At 36.0% G+C, this 13,765-nt stretch overlaps 1 pseudogene; it reads left to right on the forward strand.

Annotated features, from left to right (window-relative positions):
* Positions 1-9,541: 9,541 nt before the first annotated feature.
* LOC102135937 (transmembrane protein 14B pseudogene) lies at positions 9,542-9,975 on the forward strand (annotated as a pseudogene).
* The last annotated feature ends 3,790 nt before the right edge of the window (positions 9,976-13,765 follow it).

Below are 13,765 nucleotides of genomic sequence, written 5' to 3' on the forward strand. Positions count from 1 at the left end.
GTAATATGACACCCTCCAAGGTCTCCATCCTCAAAACAGCAATAATGTTTTAATTTAAAAATACAATTTTTAATTCATTTTTTTGTTTGTTGGTAGAGAAGGAGAAAATGAAATTAACATTAATGTTAGAATCTCAGATGGTAAAATCTCATAATGTAGTAAACCATTGCTTTGGAGAGCAGAGTAAGATGACATTAATAATAATACATTAAAATTGATTAGTAAAACTTTTATTCGTCATTAAATTCATCAATTTGGTTCACGCGTTCTCAACCAAACAAGTTGTCAATGAAGCAAAACTATATAGGTTGATTCATAATCCGATAACCTAATCAATAATCAAGTTGTGAATTTCTTAAAACATCTACAGTTTAAATTCTCTAGTAAGAGTTAGTTGGGAAAGCATGGAATATAATTTGATATGCTTAATCTTTAGTCTCTACTTATATAATTATAATGGTGTTTAAATATGTGACATGAATTTACAGAGCAATGAATTCAATACCAATGTATTTGGTGCTTATGAAACTGGCACATGTTTTTAAGAAAGAAGATGAGATGAGATTTTGCTCTAGTTTTGAAACCAGATGCAAAGCAATTTGAGGTTAAAGATGCACTACGCTCTTTGGGTTTGGGGATAATTTTTCTAGAGAAGTTTGCTTTTGAGAAGGTGGCTACATGAACGTGTTTCCCCTCATCCCACAGCAGCAGTTAAAAATCCATTCAGAGGTTTTAAGCAGAGTTCACTTGATTGTAGGTCAGTACCTGGTGGATAAATCACAAAATTGCTTCAAATACTGTACGTGATTTGCTTTCTTCCTGCTGAGGAGAAGCTCTGAACTGAGAGATCATGAAGTAAGAATTGTTTCCTCACCCCTAAGGTTAATGCCCCTGTCACAGCTGAAGTCACTGTCAAGCAAACACAGAGAAGTAGCTTAAAATGCAACTGTTCTCATCAATCTGCCACAGGCAGCAGAAAACAAATGGTTGTGATTCCATCTTTGCCAGTGGCAGGGCATTCGTTAAAGTACAAGAATAAGAGAAAAGAAAGGAACAAGAAATCCCTTGGCAAAGAGCTTGAATGAAATATGCCACAAAAAGCACAGGGCTTTTCAAAAGCAGTCTTTTGTAATCACAGAGGCCTTTTAGGGTGGCAAAATGTAATGTTTTAGTGTATGTGTTAGGTGTAAATGTTCCCCTTTATAGTATTAGGCTGTTGACCCCCTACTGCAGGAATAATCTTTCTCAAGCACCATTTTCATCAAGCCATTCCTACTCAAGGGCCCTTCGGGAGAGCACCCTGGTGTCTACCATATTAATTCCAAACTCTCGAGCCTGGCTTGCCCAGAAGTTCTCCTCCAGCTGATCTTTGCCTCGGCTACACCAGCAAACAGGCCTTCTTAAGTCTCTTGAAATAGACTGGTTTGCTTTTCTCTGCATAATTTTTTTTATATAAACTAAGTTTAAGATTCTGCTCCTTATTCTTCAGCCTTGAATGTGTTCCTTATGCCCAAAGGTATGTACTCCCACATATACCTTTATGTTATGCCCTCTGGATTATTTAAAACTAGCTTTGAAATTGTATTCCTCTATTCAATCCATACTTTGGCTGCATGATTTTTAAGTACACATTCTGCACCACGAATTTCCTTTCTATAAGTTTGTTGTCCAAAGCCAGAGTCAAAATGATGCAGAGCAGGTTCTTGACTTCACTGAAGTAGGAATTCAAAAACTAGCAAGTGGTAAAAGAAAGCAATTTTATTGAGGCAGTAGCAGGATTAGAGCTACCTGACTGCTCCTGCAGAGCAGGGCTACCCCACAGATGGTGTGCTGAGAGTAGCACCCCAGGGTCAGTTTTGTCACTATATCCACTTTTAATGGTTTACTAATTAAAATGCAAGGTATTCAGACTTAGCTAGGAAAGGAGAATAACTTCTGGGAGTTGCCAGGCAATGGTAAACTGTCATGGTGCTGGTGGGCCTGTATTATGGTCAGTGCTTTTGGTGCCTCTTCCTAGCTTCTGTCAGTCTTCAATATGGTCGAGTCCCATCTGTCTCCTACCTCAAAAACATAACAATGGCAGTATTTTTTACATGTGTTTTTCCAATGACTTGATAATCATGCATCCTTTTAATTGTTCAATGAATGCTTATTACTTGACTCTGCATTGGAGTATTGCTAAATTCTGAGTACAGAAATGGGCAACAAATGATTCCAATTTGGGGGAATACTTAAATTCTATTTGATTTCCATCAAGACCAAAGTACTGTGCATCCAGAAGAGGGTCAGGTAAGGCTTTCTGAAGGAAGCAGCCTCATTTCAAAACATGTGTGATTAAACTAGGGATTATCACAAGGAATTTCCCCAAAGGAGGAAACAAGACTGAGAATCCCATTAATATAAAGTAATGAAAAAATGTTATAGGAAGTTAGAATATAAATGTGGTTTTTATAAACTTCACCCTTAACTCCATGTTAGCACAATCATTTTTTTTTTTCCTGTCACAGGCAGGTATGCTAAATGAAAGTATTTCAAAAATTTGAATCCTCTAAATAAATAGTATGATAGGCATTGCATGTTATAGAGTTATTTAGAATTTACCTGGTGGTCTCCAAAATTAAATAAATGTAATGACCCTCCCTGACCCACTCATATACCTTTTCCCATTATTCTAAACATTTTAGCAACATTCTGGACTATTAATTGCCTCATCATGAAACTCATTCTTTCTCCAAGTCACAATATGACTGGATGTCTCTTACCTTGCAGACAACGTAATGTCTTTTTTCCCTCTTATATCTTGTGAAAATGAGGAATTTCCATGTTTTAATACTTACTGCATTTTTCTCTGTGTGTTCTTACCCATTTACAGTCTGTGGAGAGGGGTGCTTTTCCTTTTCCCAGCTCATGCTCAAGAGAGGAAAAACTGTTTAATCATTGAGAATTCAAAACACTCATCAGGTCACCCCATGTGCAGCTTCCCCTTTTGCAGTGCCCACTGCCAGCCTTCATGGAGTGAAAAGTGGTAAGCAGGGCCCAGGCCTCCGTGGCAGATGTCTATTCCTGCATGTTTCCATCTCCACCTCCTCTGAGAATACAAATAGGGGGATAAATTAATCCAACATCCACTCCTCCGATTCAGCTGCCTTGTTTCCCAATGCTTCTGAGACCTTTTAAATCTTATTCATGACCTGGATCCATGCTGATGCTGTAGCTGGAAGACAAGGGCTAAGTTTCTTCAATGGAAGAGGTCTTACCCTCTCTCTTTCCTCTTGTTCTGCATGGCTGACTCTCTAGGCCAGCTCAAGATCAGATTCCTACGATACAACACAACATCAGAGCTTCTACTATTATTGTGTCATTGAGAAATAAATTATTTTAAAATGAGAAAAATCTTACATGAAAAAATTCAAGTTTCAATATATAGACTTCTTTGTATGGATGAATAGACTTATTTCTATCAACACAGTTTGATTTTTTTCCTCCAGTAGTTCTTTCATCATCTGCAGGCTGTCTTCAAAAGTAGTTAAGTTTCATATTAGCATAAACATGAAAATAAATATATTTATTTATATTTATAAAGTATATTAAAATATAAATATAAAATTATTTATATTTATAGAGCATAAATATGTGACATTTTTGACTTAAATGTTAGTGCCGGGTATTTAAATGGATGGCTTCATTTTGGAAGCTGTATTAGAGTTTTCCAGAGAAACAGAACATATATATATATGTGTGTGTGTGCGTGTGTGTGTGTTTATGTGTATGAATATATGTATATATGTGTGTGTATGTGTGTGTGTATATATAGGTTCTGTGTGTGTGTGTGTGTGCTTTTGATGTCTCTTCCCAGCTTCTGCCTGTCGTATATATATATGTGTATGTGTATATATGTGTGTGTGTGTATACACATATATATACACATATACATGAGAGAGAGAGAGATTTAGATATTGGCTTATGTAATTATGGTGACTGGCAAGTCTAAAATCTGCAGGGTGGACTGGTGAGGCTGAAAACTCAGAAGAGAGCCAATGTTTTCATTCAAGTCCAAATGCAGTGGCAGAAGTGCTTCTTTTTCGGGGGAGGTCAGTCTTTATCCTATTTAGACCTTCAACTAATTGAATGAGGTCCCATATTGTGGAGGACAATCTGCTTTATTCAAAGTTTACCAATCTAAATGTTAATCTCACCCAAAAACCACTCTCATAGAAACATCCAAAATGATGTTTAACCAAACATCTGAGCACTGTGCCTCTACCAAGTTGACATACACAATTATCTATAACAGAAGTTAAAAGTTTTCTACTTTTCCTTAGTTTAAACCTTATTAAAATTTAAGGAGATAGCTATGTCCAGAACTCATCTTTTGAATTTATATTACTTGAATACAGACTCATAAATTAAAGCCCCCCCACCACCACTGCCACACCATTATAGTCACCATATACCCTAACACTGGTTCTACAGTATTCATTACTGTGTTCCTAATTATGGTTTATGAACAAATATCCATTGAGTGCTTAGAAGGTACCATGGACTGTCCCAAGTGCTGGCCATAAGAGCTGACTTTTCCAGAACTTATGTTCTACTGGGGACCATAGGCAATAATAAATAAATAAGTGAAGATAACATAAGTCAAGTCATAATAACTAGTATAAAGAAAAATAAAGCAGCTTATTGAGGGAAAGCATAGCAGCAATAATTATACTAAATAGTGTGGTCATAGAAGCCTCTCTGTGGATGCGATGCTTCTGTTTCAGCAAAAACCTAAAGTAGTGTTGGGTCAAACTAGGCTGGTATCTAGGGCAAATGTGTTCTATTGAGAAGGACTAGCAATTGAAAAATCCTGAAGTCGTGCTGCCTTTTTGTGTTCATATAATAGCAGCGGCCAATGTGGCCAGAGCAGAGTGAAAGACGGAGTTAAGAAATGAGGCCGAGAGGAGCCAGGAGCAGGTGGTCATTGGAGCATTTCAGGGAACCAATCTATATATTTAAGTCCAATGCTATGGTGATTTTATTAGAGAAAAGAGAGAAAAGGAATTTTGAATCTTATTTTATAGGACACAATTTTCAAGTGTAAATGTCTATCTGGGTTAGCCAGATAAAGAAAATATATGAGGCATGTTGGTAGAAATGGGTGACCTGGAGAGTTAAGACCTTCTAGAAACTGAATTTCTAGTCTATGCTATAGCTAGGTATAATTACACAGAGAATTCAGACTACAAGTTGTGAATTTGCTACTTCTGATAAAATGGATTGCTGTATAGATCATTATATGAATTAGGGAAGAGAGTGTGCATTTTTAAAATCTGTTCTCTTTACTGAGTACTACAGAAGAAGTTTTCACATATGTTATCTCATTAAATCCTCAAGACAAAACTATATTATAGGTACTTTTCAAAGAAGAACATAGCCAGGTCAGAGGTACATCTTACCTAATCAGCGGCAGCCATGGGGATAAATTGGAGCTCTTGATTGACCCTTGCTTTGCCACACAGTTGTCAATGAAATGGTATGTTTAAATGAGACTCATCCAGTTTTGTCAGAGCCACCAAAATTTGATAGATATCAGCTACCAGACGTATTGAGATCAATTATTATGTATAACTTTTAAAAATATTTTTCAGGAACTCGTAGAATACTATTAAACTCCTCACATACACCAAGGGTATAAAGTGATTGAGGATAAGAAGGTTATTTTGGAAAGAGGATGTCTTTCTTGTACACTGTGCTGTAAGCCCTACTCCCTGAAGAAAAAAGGGTAGGGCCATTAGCCTATCACCAAAAGCCTAGGAAGAAAGAATTAGCCCAAGAAACTTTTGTCTCCTGAATCTCATTTGGAAAATCTCAAAAGCTAGAGATCCTTAAATGATGGCAGAGGTGAAGCAGAAGTTGCTGCTGCCATTACGTTGTGGAAAATAATGAATAGACCAATTGTAGCCATATGAATGAGCACAGTGGCAGGGGTTGTATTTGATCCTGTACAAAAAGGAAGATGTGCAACTCAACGTTGTAGAGATGTACTGACTACACTACAAAACACTAAAAACTGAGCTGATGGATATCATTTGCATCAAAAGAAATGCAGATGAGATGGCCCCAGCAAAGGAGAAGTTCTTGAAGAACATGAGAAAGTTTTCCATATGTGTCAGCTTAAATATTGTCCAGGCTTACAGAACTTGAAGTCAGTTTATGACATTAGAGCCAAATAACATAATTACCCCTCATAACTCCCCGCTTTTTAAGGGCAAACTTCCCCCATGACAATAATGTTAATGTGTAGAACACACAATTAAATGCTTATTATCAACAATAACTTCAAAAAGTGTTAGTAGGCATCAAATCATTTTTTATCAAATCAGTATAATTTAACTCTTTTATAAATAACTTGTCTTTACCTAAAAGTAAAAATCTTCCCAAACTCTTGCACAGGCTTTCCCTAAGCCAGAAGTTGGCAAACATTTTCTGCAAAGGACTAAATAGTAAATATTTTACATTTTGCATGCCAGGTGGTCTCTGTCACAACTATCCGATTCAGCCACTGTAGTGTGAAAGCTTCAATAGACAATACATAAATGAAAGAGAGTGGCTGTGTTTCAAAAAGCCTTTATTTACAAAAACAAGCAGTAGGCTAGATTTCTCCCATGAGCCACCATTTGGCAATGCTTGCCCTAAGCGGTAGAAGCAATCATATTCCTCAGTTTTATGTGTGTATTCTTCTTATAATATATTTGAAATAGTGAGAAATCCAATTGTTGAATCAACTAAAAGTTGCAGCTGCTTACTTTAGCATTAACTACAACTTTAACACCACTTGGCTAAACTATGATTTGTTTGTTCTATTATTTCAATGGTAATGGATAATTTTGGGGTAATTTACTTTGCCCTTTCCTTATAATATTTTGGTTGACCTGTATTGTTTCCTATGATTTCATTTGTATGACTTTTTTCTACTAACTCAACTTGATATTGTTCCCTCTACCACTAAAATAGGTGTCCATTTGAACTAATGCTATACCTCTAAATCAATATACCTTTAGATTTCTTACATGACATTTACTGGCAGAATAGTTGATAGTAAAATATAATATCTCCAAGCATCTTTATGATTTGTTAAGTATGTTAAGGGCTGAAAAGGGTCACTCTGTCCAGTGAAAGTTTTACATGCCTGAAGATGGGAAGTTTTTACTTCTGGCTCTTTGTCACAAATTTGTCACATTGGCTAGACTGTCTAAAATCAAAGAAATAAACAATAGCTATACTAGTGGTCTTTAAAAAAATAAACAAATGAAACCAACTTATTTCTTATCATTGGCAACATTGCCAATCTTAGTTTTATTAGTTTATTAGGTATTAGGTACAGAATCCAGTTAGGCATTTGATTAACTGATATTGAAGATGTTACTCAAGGTAGAATTATTTACTATACACCTTGGTGGATGTAAGAGTAAAATCCTCTCAGAAGTACATCAAGCAGACAAATGCAATTAGAAAAATCAATCATTAACAGAGCATATAAGCAAATTATTGGAGAGGAAGATTATTTCCTGAGAAAGTAAATTTATAATATGCTAGTAACTTATCCTTAATTCTAGAGAGATCAAAATAGATAATAAAGAAAACCTAATGACTTAATAAATTATCTGTTTGACATTTCTCAAAAGAAGACATTCATACAGCCAACAGACACATGAAAAAATGCTCATCATCACTGGCCATCAGAGAAATGAAAATCAAAACCACAATGAGATACCATCTCACACCAGTTAGAATGGCGATCATTAAAAAGTCAGGAAACAACAGGTGCTGGAGAGGATGTGGAGAAATAGGAACACTTTTACACTGTTGGTGGGATTGTAAACTAGTTCAACCATTATGGAAAACAGTATGGCAATTCCTCAAGGATCTAGAACTAGATGTACCATATGACCCAGCCATCCCATTACTGGGGATATACCCAAAGGATTATAAATCATGCTGCTATAAAGACACATGCACACGTATGTTCATTGTGGCACTATTCACAATAGCAAAGACTTGGAATCAACCCAAATGTCCATCAGTGACAGATTGGATTAAGAAAATGTGGCACATATACACCATGGAATACTATGCAGCCATAAAAAAGGATGAGTTTGTGTCCTTTGTAGGGACATGGATGCAGCTGGAAACCATCATTCTTAGCAAACTATCACAAGAACAGAAAACCAAACACTGCATGTTCTCACTCATAGGTGGGAACTGAACAATGAGATCACTTGGACTCGGGAAGGGGGACATCACACACTGGGGCCTATCATGGGGAGGGGGGAGGGGGCAGGGATTGCATTGGGAGTTATACCTGATGTAAATGACGAGTTCTTGGGTGCTGACGAGTTGATGGGTGCAGCACAGCAACATGGCACAAGTATACATATGTAACAAACCTGCACGTTATGCACATGTACCCTAGAACTTAAAGTATAATAATAATAATAATAATAATAATAATAAATAAAAAAAATAAAAAATAAATTATCTGTTTATTTGTTTGTTCAAAGGGAGGAACCTATCAGCTTGGAAGCATGGTGGATTTGTTATTATTGTACTGTTGTTATTAACATTTGTGTTAGTTACATAAAAATAAAAATAAATTATTGATAAAATTATTCAATACAAAATGAAAAGTTTTAGATACCATAAAGAGAAAAATTTGTGTTATAGTAAAAATGTTTTTATTTTATTCTCATAAATAAATGTTAGGTCTAAAGCCCACATTGTGAGAATTTTAAAAGAGAGGTATTTTCCACCAGTATTATGGCAGGCTACTCTTCTAAAAAATATTTTTTCCTTCATAAACTATTTAGAAATATAACAATCTTTCAGATTCACAGTTGAGTTCATAGGAAAATAAGAGAAAAATGCCCAGGGGCCAAAATCAGAGAAGAGTCAGGAAACCAGAGTGGTCATTTTGAACTGAACCTGCATCTGCCCCATGGATCATTACAAATCTCAGAAACCTAGAACCTTGGTCTCTTTTTTTTATTATTATTATTATTTATAGTAAACTTTATTTTCAATGATATTTCACTTAACATAATTTCAAAGTCAGTCTGTGGTCTAAGATGAGCCAAAGAACAGATACTGTATTTTTTCACACTGTTCCTCTGAGCAGGGAATGGGGTTTCAGGGTTCTCAATGTCAACACCTAACATTTTACCCTTGAGATTTACCTATAGATACAGAAAGAAGAGATAACATCAATATACAAGAATTGATCTCTATGAGGGTCTGAATAAGCTCATGCTACATCCTCATTATAACCTCTGTAGGGTTATAATGGTAACAACTGATTTTCCACCCCTCCGCCAAGTTTGGTGTCTTTTTTTAAGTAAAATGTCAAATGCAAAGATGTTGCACTTATTTCTCTTAATACATTGAAAATATGGAAGATGCAGATTTTTAAACCTTCATGAGTCCAAGCTGGAACATGACTTCTGCTAACCGCGTTTCCTGCGAGACCCTGGCTGCTGTGCCCCGCGGCTTGTGTGCGCTTGTGGGCCACGCGGGCCTTCGGGAGATCGGTGCGGATCCTTGGGGAATGCAGGCCTGGGGTAGTCTCCTTTCTGGACTGAGAAGAGAAGAATGGAGAAGGGCCCCTTCCCATTAGTGCCTTTGCATTGGTTTGGCTTTGGCTACACAGCACTGGTTGTTTCTGGTGGGATCTTTGGCTATGTTAAAACAGGCAGGGTGCTGTCCCTGGCTGCCGGGCTGCTCTTCGACAGCCTAGCTGGCCTGGGTTCTTACCAGCTGTCTCAGGATCCAAGGAAGGTTTGGGTTTTCCTAGCTGCTACATCTGTTACTTTTGTTGGTGTTATGGGAATGAGATCCTACTACTATGGAAAAATCATGCCTGTAGGTTTAATTGCAGGTGCCAGTTTGCTGATGGCCGCCAAAGTTGGAGTTCGTATGTTGATGACATCTGTTTAGAACCTTGGTCTCTAAAGTTCACTCAGAGTCAAAATAAAAACAAAAACTAAACAACAACAACAACAAAAACAAAAACACTGCACCTATGCAAGGAGAATAAATCACCGAGGTCCCTGGGGCTCTTGAAAGACCAGAGTCACAGTGCAATGGAGGATTGAGAAACAAATCTATTTATTGCCTTAAGGAGCCAACAAGGAAGAAGTCTGTGTAATCTGCAACATGAAAAAAAATTTCTGTGAATTAAAATCCATAGTACTACTCTGCTGTAAGCTTGAAGTTTGCATTTATATTACCTATAAAGTACATAAAATTAGAAACATAAATTATAGTGATTACAATTTAGTAGCCTCTAGAGATGTGGCAGAAGTAAAAGGAAATATTTTCTCAAGGGATATACCTACATGCCAGGTCTCAAATAATTTACACAAAGTCCCACAAAACATGGATTCACAAGCCCAAATTACAGAGAACATAAAGAAATAGTCCACTAGGAAAGAAGTCATCAGAAACATCAGTGTAATTAAACCTGCAAAAATATCATATAATTGGGAACATCAGAAAAAATTTTAAACATAAATTAAATATATACATAAAAAAGAAGAAACTATAAATGTAAGCAGATGGATCTGAAAAGAACAAAATAGAATTTGTAGTAATAAAATCTATAATTTTGGAAATTAAAACATAATGAATAAATAAAATGTGTGCGACCCAGCTGAAGATGAAATTAGTGAACTGGAAAATTAAAATGAAGAAATTACATAGAACATAACAAAGCAAAGCAAAAAAAAAAAAAAAAGGAACTTTACCTAACAATTATGAACATGTATTCCTCTCAAGTACACTTGGAACAATGCAAAACACTCTCTAAGAAGAATGTAATAATTTAGAAAATAATAAAAGCAATTTAAAAGGAGCAAGTGGAAATTTAAAAATACATTCTAAAGAATAAGTCTTATGACAGGAAATATTTTGAACTATACAATTATATATAGCAAACCTCTGAAAAACAACCATAGTGAAAGAAAACACACACCTTAACCACTGGCATTGAATAAAATTGTGAGATAAACATTAAACCAAAGCACTTAGAAACAGGCCAAGTTTGGGGGTGCACACCTGTAATCCCAGCACTTTGGGAAGCCAAGGTGGGAGGATCACTTGAGGTCATGAGGTGTAGACCAAACTGGGCAACATAGTGAGACCCTGTCTCTACAAAAAATTTAAAAATTTAAGAAATTAGCCGCATGGTAGTACACCTATAGTCTTAGGTATGCAGGAGGCTGATGTGGGAGGAGGCCTTGACCCTAAGATTAAAGGCTGCAGTGAGCTATGAAATAAATCCAAATAAAATGGAAGAACTGGAAAAATGAAGATAAAAGCAGATATTAGAAATTAATAAAGCTATAACTTTATTTTTTAATAAAGACTATCATAATAAACAAATTTTGACAATGATCAAGAAAAAAAGAGACATGAGTAAATATTGCTAAAAAGGAAAAAGAAAATATAATAGACTAGCTTCTTACCTTGCACTACACACATACACACAGACACACATGTATCAAAATTACAGATTGATTAAAATATGAAAAACAAAATTTACAGAAAAATTGTACAATAGCTTTTGTTAGGAAAGGATTTCTTAAGATACAAGAACCAGTAACCATGAAAGAAAGATAGGTACATTTTGCTGCATTAGGATTAAAAATTTCTATTTATAAAATGTGACAATTATAAGGCAGACAGAGAAAAAAAATGTTGCAACAGATCCTACATTGAATTTTACATTCCAGGTACACTGGATAATATTCAATGTAATGGACAAAGATTCAGTTCATAGACTTTATAAACACTATCTCCAAATTAATAAGAAAAAGATAAAAATATGGTAGAATTTGAGCAAAAGGTGAAAGACATTGCCCCCAAACCCAAAAATATGAAAAGATTAATTTCACTATTAACAAAGAAAATCCAAGTTAAAACCACAATAATATATAATTTTATACTGGATTTGTTGAAAAAAAGTTTCACGATTCAAAAGGATGGATACATTAAAACTACGTTGCTGACAGGAATGTATTTGTATACCCTCCTTAGAGAGAAAATTGACTATACACTGGTAAATAAAAAGTGCATATGGCCTATGAAATCACACTTTTAGGTTTGTAGTCCAGAGAGACTCTTGAACAAGGTAACATGCATAGTTGCAATCTTATAATAGTCATAATAAATTATACCATATTTGGCTGGGCATAATGGCTCACGCCTGTAATCCCAGCACTTTGGGAGGCCTAGGAGAGAGGATTGCTTGAGCTGAGGCGTTTGAGATCCGGGCAACATAGTGAGACCTTGTCTCTATGAAAAAATAAAAAAAATGAGGCAGGAGGATTACTCGAGCTTGAGAAGATGAGGCTGCAATGAGCCACGATCGTACCACAGCACTCCCGCCTGGGTGACAGAGCGAGACCCTGCTTCAAAAAAAAAAAAAAAGTATATCATATTTACATAATAAAATACCATACAGGAGTGCAACCAAATGACCTATAATCATTGATGAATTTCACAAATGATATTAAGTAAAAAATTATTGCTCAGGGATATAAATAAAGTGTCAAAGAATTACACAGACAAAATTAGGTGGGTGCTTTCTTCTGTGGAATAAAGTATAAAATAAGAGAGTTTTACACAGAGACCTTTAACTCCATTAGCTGGCTAATGCATTCACCATATTACTTATATACTTCCCCTTGTCTGAAAATTTGTGGAGTAATAGATACAAAGGAAAGAGAAAAGATCTGCTAATTTTTTTTTTTTTTTTTTTTTTTTTTTTGAGGCAGAGTCTCGCTCTGTCTCCCCGGCTGGAGTGCAGTGGCGCGATCTCGGCTCACTGCAAGCTCCGCCTCCCGGGTTCACGCCATTCTCCTGCCTCAGTCTCCTGAGTAGCTGGGACTACAGGCACCCGCCACCACGCCCGGCATTTCTTTGTATTTTTAGTAGAGACGGGGTTTTACCGTGTTAGCCAGGATAGTCTCGATCTCCTGACCTCGTGATCCGCCCGCCTCGGCCTCCCAAAGTGCTGGGATTACAGGCGTGAGACACCGCGCCCGGCCTAACTATTTTAATCTTCTTTTCATTAGTATTATATGGCCTACTAGTATACCATCATCTTTTTTCAACTCCAGAAAAACCTTGGCTGAATACCTTCTGGAGTAACTACCCCACTATATGAATGTTTAATCTATATATTTCTATTTTTACGTTCTTATTCTTATATTGTTCCAGAATCACCATGCTTTTTGAGCAAATAGTGTGAAAGAGAAAATGTGATGCTTGCTATGCAACAAAAACTAAAGAGCACTGTCACCATCTTTCAATTGTTTTCATAAGTTTCAAAAAGGATTTGGTATCAAGAATAGGTTTGGACTCACAGCTCTGCAAGCAGTTTAGTTTTTTAGAGAAATTTTTAAAGGTGCAAAAGCAAAAAGTTCCAAAGTTTAAAAAAAGAAAAAAAAATCGTGGAGTCCTGTTAATTCACTGTCATTAGGTGAATTACAGAATGTATGTCTAGCACATCCTGCCTCCGTTTAATTAAGGGTTGTAAGTATATTCAGTGATATAAGCAAGAAACAAAACTTGGTTGCTTCAGGAACTAGGAGATGTGATATAATTTCCTTTGAAAATATGTATATAGAAAATACAAGCAACTGCAAACCATGAAAGTAAGAATAAGACGTATGTAGCCTAAACCAAGGAATTTGGCACTAAAAAGGTACTAAGTGTTGCTACA

Source organism: Macaca fascicularis, chromosome 11, assembly GCF_037993035.2.
Source record: "Macaca fascicularis isolate 582-1 chromosome 11, T2T-MFA8v1.1".
NCBI classification, from domain to species: domain Eukaryota; kingdom Metazoa; phylum Chordata; class Mammalia; order Primates; family Cercopithecidae; genus Macaca; species Macaca fascicularis.